The sequence below is a fragment of the Lepidothrix coronata genome, unplaced genomic scaffold, assembly GCF_001604755.1.
Source record: "Lepidothrix coronata isolate B3197 unplaced genomic scaffold, Lepidothrix_coronata-1.0 Scaffold40, whole genome shotgun sequence".
In the NCBI taxonomy this organism is placed as follows: Eukaryota; Metazoa; Chordata; class Aves; order Passeriformes; family Pipridae; genus Lepidothrix; species Lepidothrix coronata.
Window position 1 is genome coordinate 5,797,740 of NW_016690220.1, and position 18,537 is coordinate 5,816,276.

The 18,537-nt window shown below is 39.0% G+C and overlaps 1 protein-coding gene across 19 annotated transcripts in view; it reads right to left on the reverse strand.

Moving 5' to 3' along the window:
• The window catches only part of LOC108496469 (poly(rC)-binding protein 3-like), a 492,944-nt gene that overhangs the window by 143,293 nt on the left and 331,114 nt on the right, over positions 1–18,537 (reverse strand). The window lies entirely within an intron of this gene.

The window sequence follows — 18,537 nt, forward strand, 5'->3', positions numbered from 1 at the left end:
ATAAATGTTATTTTTTCCATTTCATTCCCATGTCCTCCTCTCATCATGTTTGTTTGTCCTGGTGCAGCGAAGGCTACTTTCTCAAACTAAACCCATTCACATACAGACTTATCCTCAAAGCACCCTTATCCTCAGAGGATGTCCACAGAGTGTTTTTGCGGCTTTATTAATTACCTGAATTTAAGCATGTGCTCAACGTAATAAAGAGTGTACTTTTAGAAGATAATTTGAAGAAACACATTTAAAAGAGAGAATATTTAAGTGAAGCTCATGCAAAACTAAACCAAAAATTGCATGCACAAGATTTCTAGCCTTCCTAGATTTAGCAGGGACAGAAATATTCTTTATTTCAACAAAGAGCTTTGAGTAACCCTGACTGCACAGATGCAAAACAGTAACACCAACATGAACAACACAGACTGAGCATTGTCAGGCCAAAGCTGCCAGCCCATGGGTTGACAAAGCCCTCCCTGATGACAGTGTGGGGTGGTAGAGGGAGAGGGAAGCAGATCCCCATTCTGGCACAGGCATGGTGCAGGTCCATGTAGCCCAGCAGAGCAGTCAGAGGTATGGCAGCACGTCCAGCTGAATTTTCAAGGTATTGCATGCAATATGACTAATAAACCCTGCCAGTTCCACCAACTGATCTTTACACAGGGTCCTGCTTTTACTGCAAGCAGGGCCAAGCTGGATGTCCACAGCAGCAGTACAGACATGTTTTGCATTGTAAAGGAGTGGACAGAACCCTCACTGGAGGGATAAAAACCCTGACATAATCCTCAACAATAAAACCCTCTCCGGGTAAGCAGTAAAAAGATTTTTAGAATAATGAGCTTACCTGGGAAAAACATGAGCTATGACTTAAATAGCTGCATAGTTGTAACTGAATAACAAGACAGCAAAATAAGTCACGAATGGAGTGAAATGCAAGACTGTGTGTATAGTATAAAAATCTAGCCAGCAAGGCAGATGAATAAATTGATGGAACTGAGCCACTGATGCCAGAAGTGTCAGAAAAATATCCTTGTCTCTGAATTTTGGGTGAGTTTTGTATGTTTCATTTCCTGGATCAGCTATCATTGCGGAGTTCAGAGAGGGAAAAAAAAAGGGTTATAAAAATAATAAATATTTTTTCATTTGCCAAAAGGCCCTGTCTGAGTTGATCTGTCTTGATCTGCTTGTCATTGTGTTGCATGCTGCTTTCCTACACCAGCTTTTCCAACCTATGGAGAGAAATAGTGGAGGAATCTTGCAACGTCGCTTAAGGATGTAACGTGAGGAAAACTGCATGTATGGAAATATGCCTCACAGAGAGGCATTCAGAGGGCTGTCTTTGCAAGCTTGAAAGTATTCCGAATGCCATTTGCTCTACAGGTCAAAATGCTGTGTTTGATGGTAAATCTGAGAGACAGGTGACAGAAATCTCCATGAGCAATGTCCCCAAAATAAAATGTATAAAGAAAATATACTGTTTAGTTTGTAAATAATTTAGTGTATATTTGCAATTTTAAACTGTTTCTAAAATATTCCAGCAGATCAGGCTAAGACTACTCGTTTTATAGAAAATTATGTACTACCTGGAAGTGCTTTAAGTTAACCCATTATGTAAATGGAAACCTGGATCACATACATAGGGTCCTTGAATTTGACATAATTTCCTGGAGAAGCAAGCCTGTATTTGAAAAGCTATTCTCAAGCACTGGTTGAAGTTTTTCCTTAAATACTGTTTTATTTGGTAAGTGAAAACTGACAACACCACCAAATCATCTAGTATTAGTGTTCTTTTCTTTTACATGTCCCTGCCGTTGGACAAAAAATAATAATGGCTTATGCTATTCCTTTGCCTGAATAAAATGTTGCAGTTCCAGAGATAAAGACGTATTGAGCTGAGCAATTAAATAGCTAAATAAATGAATCAGCAGAGCAGAAGTGACAGATTTAATTACTGCTTAGAGCTAGGAAGGGGAACTAATTATGGGGTTCATGAACCACATGCCATTCTTTTCCTTAAGCATGTGGTTCAATTCTTCTGGATCAAGCTATGCAAATACAGTAGCACCACGCACCACATTAAGAAAAAAAAAAAAGAGGGAGAAAAAAAAAATCAAAAAGCTATCCAAGATTTGGAAATAAGGTCTAATCTTTGAAGCAAGAATAGACCATGTTCAAGTGACTCCAAATCAAGAGTTACAGGAACTAGCTTTTGAATAGATAAACACTAAAAATTTAGTTCTCAAAAAAAACGTAAGCACGATGAAATTTGTTGGATAATTTGTTGAGTAAACCAAAGATTGTAACAGGAAGCTGTACTAAGTGAGGCATAAAGCATAAAGCTCTATCGAGTGATTAGGAGCCCTGTTCATCAGCAAGTATCTGTAGCTGGAAAGCCTGGGAAAGCTGTTGATCATTGCTCTCTCCTTGCTTTGGTCAGTCCACCACAGCAAGCAATACATCTCAAAAAGATGCTTTTGTGGCCACCAAGTACAAAAACACTAGTGGTGGAAAAACCCTGCTCCTCTTTTTTTGCTTTCTGTCCCATTTTTCTATGTTGCATTTACAATACCATCCTAATTTTATTCTTGTTTGATAAGACTGTCAATGCCAATTATTTGAGCTTCACATAAAACTCATGAGCCTCATGGTATAATCCCATAAACATAGAATTCTTTCCCTCATTAGTGGGAGGAAGAAAAGGGATAAAACCCCACATATATGGCATTTGAATCACATAGTTCAATTAAATGCATAATTTTGCTGAGTTTACGGCTATCTTATATGGATGAAGACAAAGTATCATTTCAAGAAAAAAAAAAGAACAAAAACACCAGGCTATTTTTTAAAATGAATTAATGAAGGTAAGAGAAGTCTTTTATTCATAGCCAGTTTTTTCTAAAGTTAAAATCTCAATGTGATATCTCTTTCAGTATAATTTAAAAAATCAACACGTTTGCCTCTTTTCCTAAAAATACTGTGAAGAGATAAATACTTCTGCACAGCTGACCTCATACACCATTCTGAAAAAAAACCAGACCTTTTACTCCACTGACTTTGAAAATTTAAAAAAAAGCAGAAAAAGCATAACATGATGCAAACAATAAAACATCTTTTGGCTGGGAAATATCTAAATATCTAAATATCTAAATCCAGCTATAGTCGTGTTCTCCTTCCACACCACCACTAATTTTGTCAGAATGATAATAATTGAGTCCAAACCCAGAGATGTCGGCTGATCCCTTGGAAGGCTCACTGGACAATCACAAATGCCATCATCATCGAAGATTACAACATCAGCTCTGCTTGACTGAAATTCTGTTCTCTGAAGGCAGCCAAAACCAAGGTCTATTGCCTCAATAAAGACCAAAATGAACTCTATCTTGAAAATCAGTGTCTGGGTTTCTGTATCAAGGGAGACTGTATCTACAAGGAACCAGGAGCACTGTACATCCAAGATAAGATAAAACCAGGATTTTTTTTTTTTTAATGGAATTATGGTATAGCTCTATAAAAGTGACATCCTTTGCCTGGAATTCTAGTGCAGTTATATCAGAAGAAAATGCACTTTGTACCTAGACACAAAGCAAAACAGAGAGGAGCTGATCTTCAAAAAAGACGCTGTATCTGAAACATTAGGTACGAGTTGCATTAATACTCTTACCATATGAATTTGATGACATCTGATATCTATGTCATTAAAGTGTGATGTCTACAGAATGTCACTAAGGTACCAGTGATCACGAACCTTGCTGAACACATGCACAACTGATATCTCATAATAGAGACATTACGATTGTATAAATTATCTCTGTGGAGCATGATGAGATGAAAAGGATCCTATGAGCAGGGGCAGCTAGTCAGCAGACTGCCGGAGGACAAAGGGAGAATATACTCTTGATACACAATACTTCTGACCTCAGGAGGCAAAATCGTCAGGATTTTGCTAACAATCATGGCCAGGCTCACATGGAAATAACCATTTAAGTATCTGTAGTGTCCCTCTCAAGACAGGACATGATCAGTATTTGCATGTGCATTCAAAAGCACAGCCCCAAAGGAATACAAGGCATTTAGGAATGCAAGCCATGCAGAAGTGAGCTCACCACCTGGGAAGAAGTCTGACAACAAATCCACCATCTTCTGCTCTCACTGCAGAGCAGTGCAAAAGAAATCCCTCATGGGATACTTGAAAGAGGAGCCATGGTTAAGTATAGGCTGGAAGTGAATTTGTCATTGTTTTATTTATACACTTTTGGTCCCAATATTGCACTTGGCTGTCTGCCCTTAAGTCTTGCTTAACATAATTTTGCAGTATTTCACCACCCAGCTATTCTGGTGCAGTGGAGAGACAAGATGAAACACAGCAAAACCGGTAGGTTGTGAGCAGAAATCAAAGAAGGGTGCATAGGTTGTCTTGAGACATGAATGCCTCCTCCAGCAGGGTCATAGAAGCCTAGAGATGGCAAGTCTTTCCTTCCTATTTTCAAAGGGTCACTGGCTTGGGATGACTTTACTAGCAGTGAGAGGATTATCTGTAACAGGCATGAACTAGTTCTTCTCCTGCATAAAGCAGCTGGCAAAGCAACACTCCACAGTTCTGGGTGAGCCTTGGGTTTTCAGGCTCTGACTCTGTGTTTGGTTGTTACAGGGAAGGCAGTAGGTAATTTTTCACTGGCATGGGGAGTGTGCCAGTTTATCAAAACTGCCCTTGGGAAGTTTGCTTGTGAAGGTTTACAAAGCTGTGACTAAGTTTACCAGTGGGTGTAAAAGGAGTTGCTAGTTGTCTGACACAAAGAAGAGAATACTGTGGGTTTTGTATAAAGTCTAAATAACATTTATACTCTACTAATCACAGAGCTAAAAATAATTTAAAATCACCCAGCATTTTCTTCTTCTCAAAGAAGCGATTTTTTTTTTTTTTGAGTGCTCTCTTGCATTTTCCCAATATTTTATCAAAGACTGGAAGCAACCATCCAGTCTTCACTGAGGAGTAATATAAAACCCAGTCAAGCTCCTTGACAATAATGACAACTGAAATAACGGGAGCCACTGTCCAACCCAAAAGCTGAAGTAAGCATCCAGCCACAATGCCCAAAGGGTTTTCACTGAGAAGGGCAAGGATGTTTGCATACAAACATCAGAGCTTGCTTACTCTTGGAAAAATAACTTGCATCTGAGAAAAAAACAGAATTATGCCAGAAATAGGAAGAGCAAGGAAGCCTGTGAACTTGCTAGAGTGCAGCCCTAGACCAAGCCTGAGCAAAACTCACAGGAAGTTCCTCTTTCTCCTAGTGCAGTGGTATAGCAAAGAGGAAGCAGCCATAAGGGGCATGAAATAAGGAGTGAGAAATCTGGTCCTCATGAGCCTCACAATACAGCTCTTGATGACCTAATACAGATGACAAAAAGGAGGGGTATAATATGTGATATGTTCATTGTGACACATATGAACAATTGTAAAAAATAATTAATTAATTAAACAAAAGGCTGTCTTTATTTGTAAAACCAGAGAAGCAATTACTTTCAAAAATTCTGCCACTTTGAAAAACGTGAGGGAATAGCACAAGCACAGAATGGATCAAGAGAAGAATTCACAAATCTAAAGGAATAGTTGTGTTCCATCTCTTAAAATCTGAGGTTTGCCAGTCTGAAGGAACAAAGCTCCAGGGCACAAAAATCAGTCAGACAGTTGTGGAAGAGACTTTGGAAGTTCCACTTCCAGTCTCTGGATTTGGCTACTGGTAATGTCTGGAAATTCCAGTGGTAGAAACTGTAGAAATTACCAAACAAAAATCTCCAAAACACAAGCAAGTTGGAAAGTCAAAACTGAACCGCCTTTGTGGTTCAAATCTCAAATGCACACAGTGATGGCAGACCATCCATCCATCCATTCTGAATACAAAGTGTTTTTAACATTAAATTATTCATTTCCCAAAGAACCTGGGGTAGGAAAAGGAGAAACTGGCAAAGCCAAGAGTGGAGAATAAAACTGATAATGTCATCTGCATTTTGGAATGGTAGCATGGTACATATGACATTGAGACCAAGGACGCTCCCTGAATTTCTAAATATAAGTAATGCCATGATTATTCCTCATTTAAGACTGTAAACATTTTGCATGCCTTTTATTCTAGAACCAGCACAAGACTATTCAGCAGCTCAGACACAACTGACAGTCAGTCCTCCTAAAATAACAGATGGGACAGGGCCACCCCTGCCTGCCACAGAAAAGCAAGGAATTGCAATAGAGAGATCTAGAGGATCCATGCTGCTAATCTGGCTGCCTCCAGGGACTGATGCTAGTCAGCTATCACAGCTGCTGGCACTGGGCATTCTACCAATAGTTTCCACTCCTGCTTTAGGGACAGCAGCAGTTTCAGACAACCTGTTTTTCCTTGTCCTAATAAGGACAAAATTAGGAGGTGCAGATGTTAGGGGATGTGCACTTTGTCTTTCCAGGAGCCTGCTACCTTAGACAATTTCTGCTTTGCCTGTGCTCACAGCCAGTCCAGTTTGCTGCTGGAAGCTGAAGACTCAATTTAACTTGGCTTCTTCTGCATTCTCAGAAGATTCAGCAAAAGCTACATTCACTGGTGTCATAATGCTTCTGAGAGTCAGGGGCCTTGACCTTGAGCATACGAAATCCACCTTGTGTCAGTCTTAATTCCGTCTCAAGGGTCATCAGTAAAAAATCATTCTCAAAAAACAAATAGTTCATCTCTAATGATTATGCTGTCCTTATTATGCTCTTCAAGTTCCTTATGAAAGGGTTTGATTGCAGTGAAATTCTTAATGTAAAAGGCTACCGTGAGATATTTCAATATGCTGATGCAACATAAGAGTTATCACTGTGTTAGGTAGGAACTTGACAAGTTTGATCAGGAAACTACTGAAGAGCTGTAGAGTAAATTATAGATTTAAAATCAGGAATAGCTTTGAAATATATATTGGCAGTTGTTCGTTTTACAGGACCATCAGAACATGTGTTGCATCAATATTGGCAGATAACACTCAAATTTCAGTAAATAGTAGTGTTTCAAGCTTGAATTATTAAAGCCGATTAGCTACAACTTCTCTGACAGATTTTACTATTGTTGGCCACAAGTGTAGCAACAGCAGGAAAAAAATCGAGAACAATAATTTTGTTCAACATAAAATCATACCTTGCTATACCATAATGACATTTTATATCCAACTCCCTATCGCACTTCATTCCATTTTATTTTTTACTGTATAAAACTTTACAGAGGGAGAAATGCTTCAGTGATGCTCACCAAATTCAGACCCCCTTCTCCACCTGCAGATTTTCACTGTGCCCTCTTGAGATTGACTTTTTCTTTCAGCGCCTTAGTTCCAAGAACATAAAATAATAACCTTATCCTACCTCACAGAGCTGCTATTAGTACAGCCCATTTAGATTCTGGAGCATTACAGCATTGTGGGAGAAAAATGGTTTATCTATGTGCCATTTTATGTGTACATTTTCCACTGAGCTTTTTTTTTCCAAAAAAGTTAAATTTGTCTCTTGAACATTTGTTTTTTCATTTTCTTTTTTTAATTTCTGTCGCCTTGTTTTGCTTTGTACTGTTGTCTTCTTCCTGCTTCAGTCACTTCTTTGTGTCATATAATTGGGATGAGGTTTCTCTCAGTACTTCTTTTCTACACTGTTGCATTCTTCTTATTCCTCCTATATTGACAGGCTCTCTAGATTGAAAATAGGTAAGTATTGCCAAACTTAGTCACATCTTTGTATCTTCTTTCTTATTACTCTGAGTCTTTCCTTTGTCTGTGAACTATCCTGAAGCTGTCTGTGAACCATCCTGCTTCGCCTCCTGAAGGAATTTTCTCCCTTTACAGAGGTGAAGGAGAGCCTTACACCAACAAGCATTCTTTGACATTAGGAAGAGTGACTGATCAGAGGGCTTTTATTCAGAATACATGTAGACCTTTCGTGACGTGTAAAACACCCCAGAGGTAATGAAAGCTTCAGGGTATCTGCCTGAAATAAGCATTTCTTCAGTGCTCAGTGCAAAAAGTTGCTAATCTTGCTTCGAGTTTGCTACAGCTCAAACCCCATGAGGCTTTACGGGTTAAATTTTACATCTTGGACCCAACTGGGAAAAAAAGTCAAAGCTGTTGCATGCACAAAATGTGGTTTATGGGCTGATCGCAGCCCAGGTGCTGATGGTTTCCACCTGCTTATTCCCTTGTCTTCTGCAGTGGATTCTCAAGAAGTGCAAATCAGAACCAACCAGTGCTGTAATTTACCTTGATTTTAATCTTTTGCCCTCAGAAAAGTAAATTAAAAGTCTCATTGTTAAGCCTAGTTAAAAAATGATACTGCAACTGCAACTTGGCCTTTCAAGAAAGAATTTAGAATACAATAGAACTCCTAGTGTAAGAATAGATACATTATTTATATGTATAGTGGCAGTAATTTTTGTATTTACTTCCTTTTCAGGGGTGTTAAGTGCATTTTAAAAGTTTGATAATTGCTCAGTTCCAAGAGGTTAGATATCTTCTCCTTGCAAATCTGGAGAAATGTTGAAGTTGGCAATACATTTCCGGAAAGCCTTACCTTGTTACGACTCTAAACAGACCCAACATTTTTGTGCAGAGCAGCAAGCTCAGGGAGAAATCAGCAACTCTCCTGGAGTGGCTCATGAGCAAAAGCTTGCGGGACTCAATCCTACAAAGGCACTGACATGATCTGGTAACATACTTTGCTGCTTCAATGTGCAGTGCTTGGCCACTGCCAGGATATACCCAGGAATCACATCTGTATACACCTGGGTCTTTACAGGAGATGGAGCCTGCTATTTGGAATCTGCTGATGAAATCTGGGCAGCTGCTCAAGGATGAAATTTGCCTCTAGTCTGGGGAATCTGCTTGCTATTCAAATCACATCAAAGCATGTGGAAGCTTTGCTGTCTCAGTCTTCCTCACTTTTGAGGCAGGACATGCACACACACATATATATATATATACACCTCTGCCTATATCTGGGTATAATGTTTAGAAAACACACTATTTCGTAATTTCAGAATATTTCTAGGACTATCTCAACTGAACTGTACAGTAAAATGCACTGAAATCTTCAGTATTTCAGAGGTGATTATTTTGGTATAATCACTTTTTCATTTGTCCGTGTAAGTTTTCCCAACCCATTCTTTCTTTGTTCTACTCCTCTCTTATCCATGTAGGGATGTTCACACCAACCCTTCCTTTCTCTATTCATTTTTGCAAATGTTTTCTCTATGGTTTTTTCCCCCATGGTTTGAATTTTACGAGCATTCCCTTCATGTTTTAAGTACCTTTTCTGAAGAGGCACTAAAGAGAGAGAAAGCAATTCAGAAAAAAAAATATTTTATAACTTTAACTTCACAGAATCATAGAATAGCCTGACTTGGAAGCAACCTTAATAGTCACATAGTTCCAACTCCCCTGCTTTGGGCAGGGTCATCTTTCACTAGACCAGGTTGCTCCATTCAACCTCTCCTTAAATACTTCCAGTGATGGGGCATCCACAGCTGCTCTGGGCAACTTGTTCCACTGCCTCACCACCCTGACAGTAGAGAATTTTTTCCTAATATTGAATCTAAATGTACCCTTTTTCAGTTAATGTCAAGTCATTTTTGGGGAAAAGGCAAGGAATGTGGAAAGAGAAACTCCCAAGAGTTCTCTTTTTTTCTACACCATTTCAATACACAGCACAGCAATGGTGATTATCAGAAGTTGTTCTGAAAGTAAAAGTTGTTCCCCAACTAGAAAAATAAAAAAGAATATCAACTCTGGCAAGTTAAATTTAATAAGTCCAGCCCAAAAAAGATTTTGAAGAGCAATTTTCCAAAGGCATAAAACCAATATAAAATGATTTTAAGCACATCAGAAACAGGAATTCTGCTAGAAAGTCTTTAGGGCTGATAAGTAACTGCAGTATGAAAGGGGAACCAAAACAGGATCAGACTCTACCTCAGCAAAGTTAAAAGAATTCTTTACAGAGGTGTTCACTATGGAACAGACTTCGGAGGTTTCCAGGCCAAAACCTTTCTTTACAGGGCACAAGCCCCTTAAAACTGGTTAGACAATAGGAAATACATAGCAGAAAATTAAATGGTCACTCTTCACAGTGCAGAGAGATTTCTAGTAGATCAGTGTAGGGAAATGCACTGTTCAACATAGCCATCGGAAATTTGGATAAGGCTGAATAGTGAGGTGACAGAGAATCACACTCGATTATTTAGGGTAGTTAAAGCCAAAGGTGACTGAAAAATTGCAGAATAATCTCAGTGGGTGATAAAACCGTGGAGGAAAAGTAATGCTGATAAATGTTGAAACTGGAATAAAAAAAACAAAGAGTCCTAACTATACATACTCAGTGATGAGCTTTAAGTGAGCTGTTACAACCCTGAATTATGGGTACAGCAACTGGAGAAACCGTGTACCATTCTATGAAACCATCAGCCTAAAGTAAAAGGATTATTATGAATTATTAGGAAAATGAAATGGGAGAGAGATTTTATGATCACAAAGAAAATGAACCTTATCTTCTAAGCCCCAAGAGACTCACCTGAAGTAGAAAACATATAGACAAGGATGCAGAGATAGTAATTAATGGTGAGGGACAGTATTTGTGTGAGAATCAATAAGCAGGTTGGAATAACTCAGTTTGGAAAACAGATAGTTCAGAAAAACATGCCCAAATTGTGTCACATGCCATCATGTGTCACACTGAGAAAGGTACTACAACAGTACAGACTATTCACCCCTATACAAGAAGGAAAGAGCAGCAAATGAAATGTTAGCATATTGGATTAAAGCCTATAAAAGGAAATACACTTTTTTACTGACTGAATAATTAAGTTAAAGAGTAAAGCATTACAAGATATTGCAGATGTTAAAAGCCTGAATAGGCTCAAAAAGCAATGAAACAAATTCACAGGGCATCCCTCTCCCCCTCCCCAATATTTATTAGAAACAAAGGTATAATTTCTATCCAAGAACCTAAACTTCAGACCAGGGAAGGCTGAGACAAGTACTGGGAAATGCATCCCCCTAAAGCTGCCATCTTATGCTCTTGAAATATATATAAATATATATATATATACATAATATATGTTTAGAATATATATATACATAATATATATGTTTAGAAAAATACACCAGGTCTAGTGGTTACACCCAGCAGAGCCATTTTCCTGCTTTTGCCCTCAGGAGAGCTGTACTCTGAGCAGAAAACCCATACAGTTCATCAAGGAGGCACAGGGTTGCCCAAACAACCACTAACAACATGTGTCAGGACAGCAAAAGTGGGGCAGAAGGCTTCTCATCTCATGCATGGTGCTCTACACCATCTGTACCCAAGCCTAAGTCCACTCTGAGCCTGGATAGTAGCCTGGTACATTCAGAAGTGATGATCACCACTCTGTCAGTCACCAAAGCTAGGCATTTATTTCATTCAGTTGTGTAGGTTTTCCTTGGAGGAGTTTTGGGACCATAAGAGCAAGCATAAAGTCTTGCAAAGATTGGGAAAACTGATGAAGAAAGTGGTTTCCATTTCAAGCAGAAGAAAGAAGCAATACAGAAGAATATTAAAATATATTTTTTGGATTTTTCCAAGCTAGTAAATCACCCAAATTGACCTAATTTTACACTGTACTTGTTTACAAGGTCTACAGAACTCCTCACCTGTGTGGATTAAATATACTTCACTGATTTTTTTTGTTCATTTAATAAACTCTCACAATCCATTCCGGCATGCTGGTATACATGACCATTCCTACAATATTTCCTAGCAGCAATGAGATACATTTTGGTAATAGTAATGATCTGCATTTTCACTGTTCTTTTTCTTCAAAATACAGTGTCCCAGGAATATTGTTAAAATTGTTAAAGCAGCCATTTAGGTAAGCAAAATGAAAATCTGTTGCAATTATCAGGTTGGAAGATGTCTTTGGGGGTCATCTGGGCCCACTCAAACAAGATCAACTTTGAGGTTACATCTGAGTTCAGGGTTTGCTCAGGGGCTTGCACAAACAACTTTGTCCTATCTCCAGGAAAACAGGTGCCACAGACTCTGAGTACCTGTGCCAGTATTTGACACACACAATACCCCCCCAAGGCAGGAAAGATTTTTCTGATACTTAGACAAAATTTCCTGTTGCTACTTGTGACTGTTGTCTCGACTGTTGCTACTTGTGACTGTTGTCGTATTTCAGTGCCCTGCCTAGAAGAGTCTGACTTCATCTTATCTGTACATTGCCAATAGGTAGTTTAAAACAATTTAAATTTAAAACAATTAGATTACCCCCCTTATTCTCACCTTTCATTTCTGTCAGCTTCTCCATGTATATCCTGTGCTCCAGGTACCTGGTGCTCCAGTATGTCAATGTCCATCTTGTACAGGGCAATCCGAAACAAGACACAGTCCTCCAGGTAGGGTCTCACTAGTGCCAAGCAGGGGACAGGAAAGAATCACTTTTCTCAGCCTGCTGGCTACACTCTTGCTAGTGCAGCCCAGGATGGTGTTGACCTTCAGGATGCGCTGCTGACTCACCTTGGAGTTTTTGTTGTCTGCTGGGACACCCTGGATGTTTTATGCAGTGCTGCTCTGGAACCAGTTGGTGCCCAGCCTGGCCTGCTGAATGGTCAGGAATTTGCATTTGCCTGTGCTCAACTTTGAAAAGTTTCTTCCAGATTAATTCTAGTTTGTTAAGAGTGCTTGGAATAGCAGCTCTGCACTCTGGTATATTAATTGCTCCCCTAATCAGGTATCATCTGTGAAGTTGCTGAGGGTGTATTTTGTTTCCAGTGAAGGTATGAATGAATGTCAGCACTGGTGTTGACTCCTGATAGATGTTACTAGAAACCAGTCATCAGTTGCAGTTCATACAGTTGATCACAACTCTTGGAGCCTCATGATATGGCCAGGGGTGCATTCACCTTGTAGTCCACTTCTCAAGTCTGTGTCTCACAAGGCTGCAGGCATACCTTGTAACAGGCCTTGCAGAGGCCAAGGTAATTAACCAGTGCTCTTCCTTCATCCACCATACCAGCCATCTCCTCACAGCAAGCACTCAGACTGTTCAGCCACAATTTGCTGTTTGTGAATCCGTGCTATTCCCAATTGCCTTCTTGTCCTCCAAGTGACTGGACATGGTTTTCAGAAGGGTTTTCTCCAAAATCCTTGTGGAAACTGGAGGCAGCTTTATCAGCAAATAGTTTCCCAGGTCTGCCTTCCTGCTCACATACATTAACACTTGCCTGTTCCCAGCCTTCAGGAATCTCCCCTGATTCCTAGGGGCCTTTTGAAGAAGATGCAAAGCAGTCCTTGCAGTGATGTTAGCCAGCTCTCTGCACATCCTTGGATACATCCTCTCTTGTCCCATGGACTTGTGTACGCACAGTTTGCTTATTTGGTCACTAACTCAATTTTCCCAAATTCTGCTTGGGAGATGTGAGGACAGAACTTGCCAGAAAAGACCAAAGAGAAGAAGATGCTGAATTGCTCAGCCTCTTCTGTGTGCTTCATTACCAAATTTGCTGCCTTTTTTCACAGCCTCACATCTTCCTTAGACCTCCTTTTGATTCTACTTCCAGAAGTTCTTACTGCTGTTCCCATTCCTCACCAATTTGAAATCTAGCTGAGCTCTGACTTTTCTGATTCCTTGCTTACATGACCACACAATTCTGGACTGCTCCTGAGTAGCCCTCCTTCTCCTTCTCTGCCTTTTTGCACAGACCAGGCTGGAGTTCCCTTCCTGTCTTTTGTGCCTGTGTGACTGCCTAGGCTGTGGGCTGGGCTAAGCCCAGGTCTGGGAAGGTTGTCCTCAGAGACCAGCATCCTCTCCAGGTCCCTTTCCCCTCCCCTTTCCCTTCAGGGCAGTTTCTCATGGGAACCTACCAAACAGTTCCCAGAATGAGCTAGTGAACCCTCTGTTTTCATTTGCTGTTATCATTCTGAAAACTTTCCAATTTTGCTCAAGGTACTTGTTCATTTCAGACAAAAGATTCTCAAAAAATCAAGTTTACTTAAAATCTAAAAAAAAAAATTAAATGAAACTTTTTTCTTTATCAAAGTTAGGTACAGCTGAACATTTACAAGGAACCATAATCACTAAATTTTGTTCATTCACTAAGCTGAAATGAAAAGTAATGGAATAGTGATGCTTAAGGCTTATTGACTATAAATAATTTAGATTATTTGTAATTTTAAATGCTAATTTGTAAATAATGATCCATGAATAAGTCTGACAATATGGCTGGAAAATAAAATTAAGAGAGATTACAAAGAACCCCTCCCAGCTCGGCATCTCACAAATTTTCTTGCTACCTGTGAACATCTGTTTCACTTTTCAGCAACCTTGTCTTGCCTCTGTTGCAACTCACAGCAGTGTCTAATTTAAACATTCTGCAATCATGTTTTTTAGTCCTAAATCATGAGGTTGTGAGACGTGCAATTACTGCTTCTTTCAATTTATTCACAAAAGACAAGCAAGAGAGAGAATACTGTTTTTTTTACTCCCACCTGTTATGCTAAGAGAAGCTGAATGAGTGTTTGACAGGTAAAAATATAAACGATGAACCTGAAAGGTAAAACTATCAAAATTAAATTCATATACATTTGGGAGAGTTAAGGCATGTTCCAGAAACTGACAGCATTTTACTTTTTCTCCGACATGTATAGTATGCTCAAAAAGCTTCTATTACAATGCCATGTAATTAACCTAGGATACAAGGGATAAAATGCTGAAGAGAACAACTAAGATAATTTGTCATCAGGATTTTCATTAAAACCCTCAGTATTACAGGAATTAATTTCAGCAGTGCTTTCCCGTGATTACTGCCTGTCGGATTGTATACAGGCATCCAACAGGATATTTGAATGGGGAGCGTTTGCTCCCATTCCACATCAGCATTGCGAAGGTAAGTGGTTTATCTACATTGACTGTGATTCATCATCTGTATTTTAATATTGCAAAACCTGAAGACTTTGCTTGGATTTTAACGTCCCTTAGCATTGCTTTTTCCTAGTAAATGTTACATTGAAAATAGCTTTTCCTGACACAGTCATTGCCGTCATCATCTTGGACAGGGAGAAAGATCAATGTGCTTCAAAATCGCAATAGTCATTAATTTGTTACTTTAGTTTCCTGGATGTTATAGTTCATTACATATTGTTATATCACACAGGCACACAAACCTCATTGGTCACAGATAGGAGGAAGCCAGCTCTGATTTCAGATTTCAGAATTGTCCTACAACCTGTACAGGATCTAGGCAGTGTTTCTTATCTAGCCTTCACATTTTTAATTTTTCAAAATTCTCCCCTTGTAAAGCAGACCACTTTGGAGTCTGCAACACATTTTAAAGTAATGATTAAACACTAATCCACTAACATACTGAAGTGGCACTTGAGAATTTGGCAGTATCACTTTAAATAATCTCTTAGCTTACTGATGGCTCTCTCAGTATCCTGTGTTTCCACACATAGCTGATGAATAAAATTATTTGAGCTAATCTGTGCCTATACTTCATGCAGTATTTCTTGCATGAAAAGCAAACAATGGAGCCTGTATGCCTTAGAGTAAGGAAACTTGTATGAAACATATAGGTTTTTAAATTTTTAAATTTCAGTTTTTATAACATTTTTTTCATCAAGTTATCTAAGAGTATTTTTAGAAACAGTCTCACTGTAAATCTAAGAGTGCCATTTTGGACTCTATTACAGAAATTACTTTGGTCAATTTTGGCCAAAGCAATGCAGTTCAATGTCACACATGGGGGCAGGGAGAGGGCAGCAAATGGAGGAATGAAGTTCACCCCTACAGCATAAACGAGATATGCAACACTACTGAGGAACAAGAAGCTGTAATATTGTACAGTGTCTTATAAAATCATGTTAAATAAACACAGAAGTAATCGGATGTTGTCTTAAGTTGTTTTTGCTCATTGGCATGAATTTATTATATATTCTCTGCAAAAAATTTGACTGAATAATGTCTGTGCTGCACCCAGCTGCCTATAAGGTGAGTGGGTAAAGTATCTTTTATGGCTTAAAAATTATTACGGGATCAAGATCTGCCTAGCTCCTTGAGATGAAATGTAGCTAAAACCAAAGGACTAAGCTGTCAATTCTCCCTCTTTGAGAGGGGAAAATTAAGGAGGGAGAGGAGGTGTCCTGATCCTTAAGCAGTATTTTAAACAAAAAAAGCAGCTTTCTCTAGCACTGTACTTTAAAATTTGGGTGGGTTCACTGATTTTCCATCCATTCTCAACTTTCCTAAGAGCTGTCCCTATATGCTACAGGTATTGGGTTCAAACCTGCTTTGCTTGCATCTTCTGTTATAATCACATTATGAGATGACACATACATTCATCTGGTCATAAGGGAACGCTTAGAGAATTCAGGTTAAGAAGATGACTCAGTTGCTGTATTTAGATTAAAAATTCTTCTGAGTACCTGGCACATTAAGCTTTTCATTAAATAACAAAATGTACCATATCTCTTTCTTCTCCCTGTTCTCATTTTTCCATTAACAGTTTTCTGGCCCTTCTATCATTGCATACTTCCCTTCTCCCAGTCTGTTGATCTCTTTTCTCCTCTTTGCTACTCATATAGTTTCCCTTCCTCCTGTTCATCTTCACTCTTCCTATAGTGTCTGCTATGCTACTTCTACATAACACTGCCAGTCATTCACAGTCTCTCCTTTTAATTCACATCGAGCCTCTTTTTATTTATGCTGTTCCTTTTCATGGAGCATATATACAAGGCTGAAAAACAGCAGCTTTCAAATTTTCCAGTACTTCCTGTAGGGAAAATCTGTGCCATCACATAGGATCTAAACCCAGTCTACAGCGATGTCCATTCACCAGGTGCCCTAGAAGCAAAGGGCCACCATTTCTTTTGATTGTCCTGTAACTTACAAAGCTATTCAAGCCAAGGACAGGTCCTGTAAGTGATATGCATTACTACAGCTCCATGGTGAACAGTAGGTCTTGCTCTTCCCTTAAACTCTTCCAGACTGCTGGATGCATGTGTTGGGTCAAACTTCACAAAAAGTGTTTTCCCCCTCCTCTCCCAGTGCTAGATTTGCCTTTTAAATTATTGAAGCTACTCATCAGAGCTAGTTCTGCTGGGCAAGGCCTGGGGCTTCAGAATACAATTATATCACAGGAATAAAGACATCTCTTTTCTGCCACAATGGAGCCATAAAACGGAACCTGAAATAAAAAGTAGAAAATCTAGAGACAGACCATTAGATTTTTCTCTTTGATTTTTTTTCCTTAGATGTAAACCCCATTAAATAGGCCAGTATGTAGGTAACCTCTTATTTAACTAGAATTATGGCAATTGCACCCACTCCACATGAAATGTATTGAGCAGTAATGGCTAGTTATTTCAGTGGACTCTTTTTTCAATCAATAGTTATAACTCCCAGATATCGATTATAACCCATATCTCTAAAAATATCAACAATTAATGCTAAAAGTCTGAGTAGTTACTTATAGTGGAAAATGTATACGTTACAAGAGCAGAATTATTCAAAGTTATGTATATATTCTGCAACATAGAAAATCTATTAGCACACACAAATTAACAAACTACTTTCTGTTTCCAGTCAGGGGACCATGATACTCTGTGACTGGTAATCTGGAGCACAAATAAAGCTGTGAATTTGCTATGCTAACGTGCCGCCATTGATATTCCTACATTTACCATGTTTTCCATAAATGAACTAGTCCAAGAGGAAAGTGGCTGTGTGATTCTTACTTACGTTTAGATATTATCCTGTATGTACCAACTATAAGCCATTGTCACAGGTCCTATGTATGGACACCAATTTCTGTGCCTAATTCTTTCCGCTTAATTGACTTTAAAACTTTAGGTAATACCTGACACAGGAATTTACATGGAAATTAGGCTATCTGAATATGACCTTATTCCCTCAACCCATTCTCTCAGCCTTTCCTCAAGGCCAAGGAATGGGATAGGTTTTAAGGATAACCCATCTACCAGGCATGTCCAAAACTATGTCTAATGCATAAAGAATGGTGAGAAGGACTTCCTCCAAATTCATCTCCCATCTTCAATACAGCCACACCAGTTCTGCCTGCAAGGAAACACTATGGCTGCAGGGACATAACTTGCTGAAATTACCTTAATTATGCTTTCTCTCACCTTTCTTTGTGGATGTTGCTGATAGCAGTCATCAATGACTCTTTGAAATCCCATCCTTGGAAAAGGCAGAGAGAAGGACTTCCACACTACACTTTTGGAACAAATCTGTCTTGCTAGACTCTGGGTTATAATAAATCTGAAACAATTTCTGTTCACTATGTAAAACTAGGGCAACAGAAATATGATTGTCAGCAGTGTGACAAAATACCCTTAAAACCTCTGGCAATTAATGAAAACCCCTAGCTTCTTAGTGCAATCGGTGCTGCCTTCGTGTAAGTTCACAAGTATCACAGTCACACTTTCTATTAGCTTCAGTGAGAACTGCTCATGTAAACAAAATGTGGTCTTGGTACACCTGAATG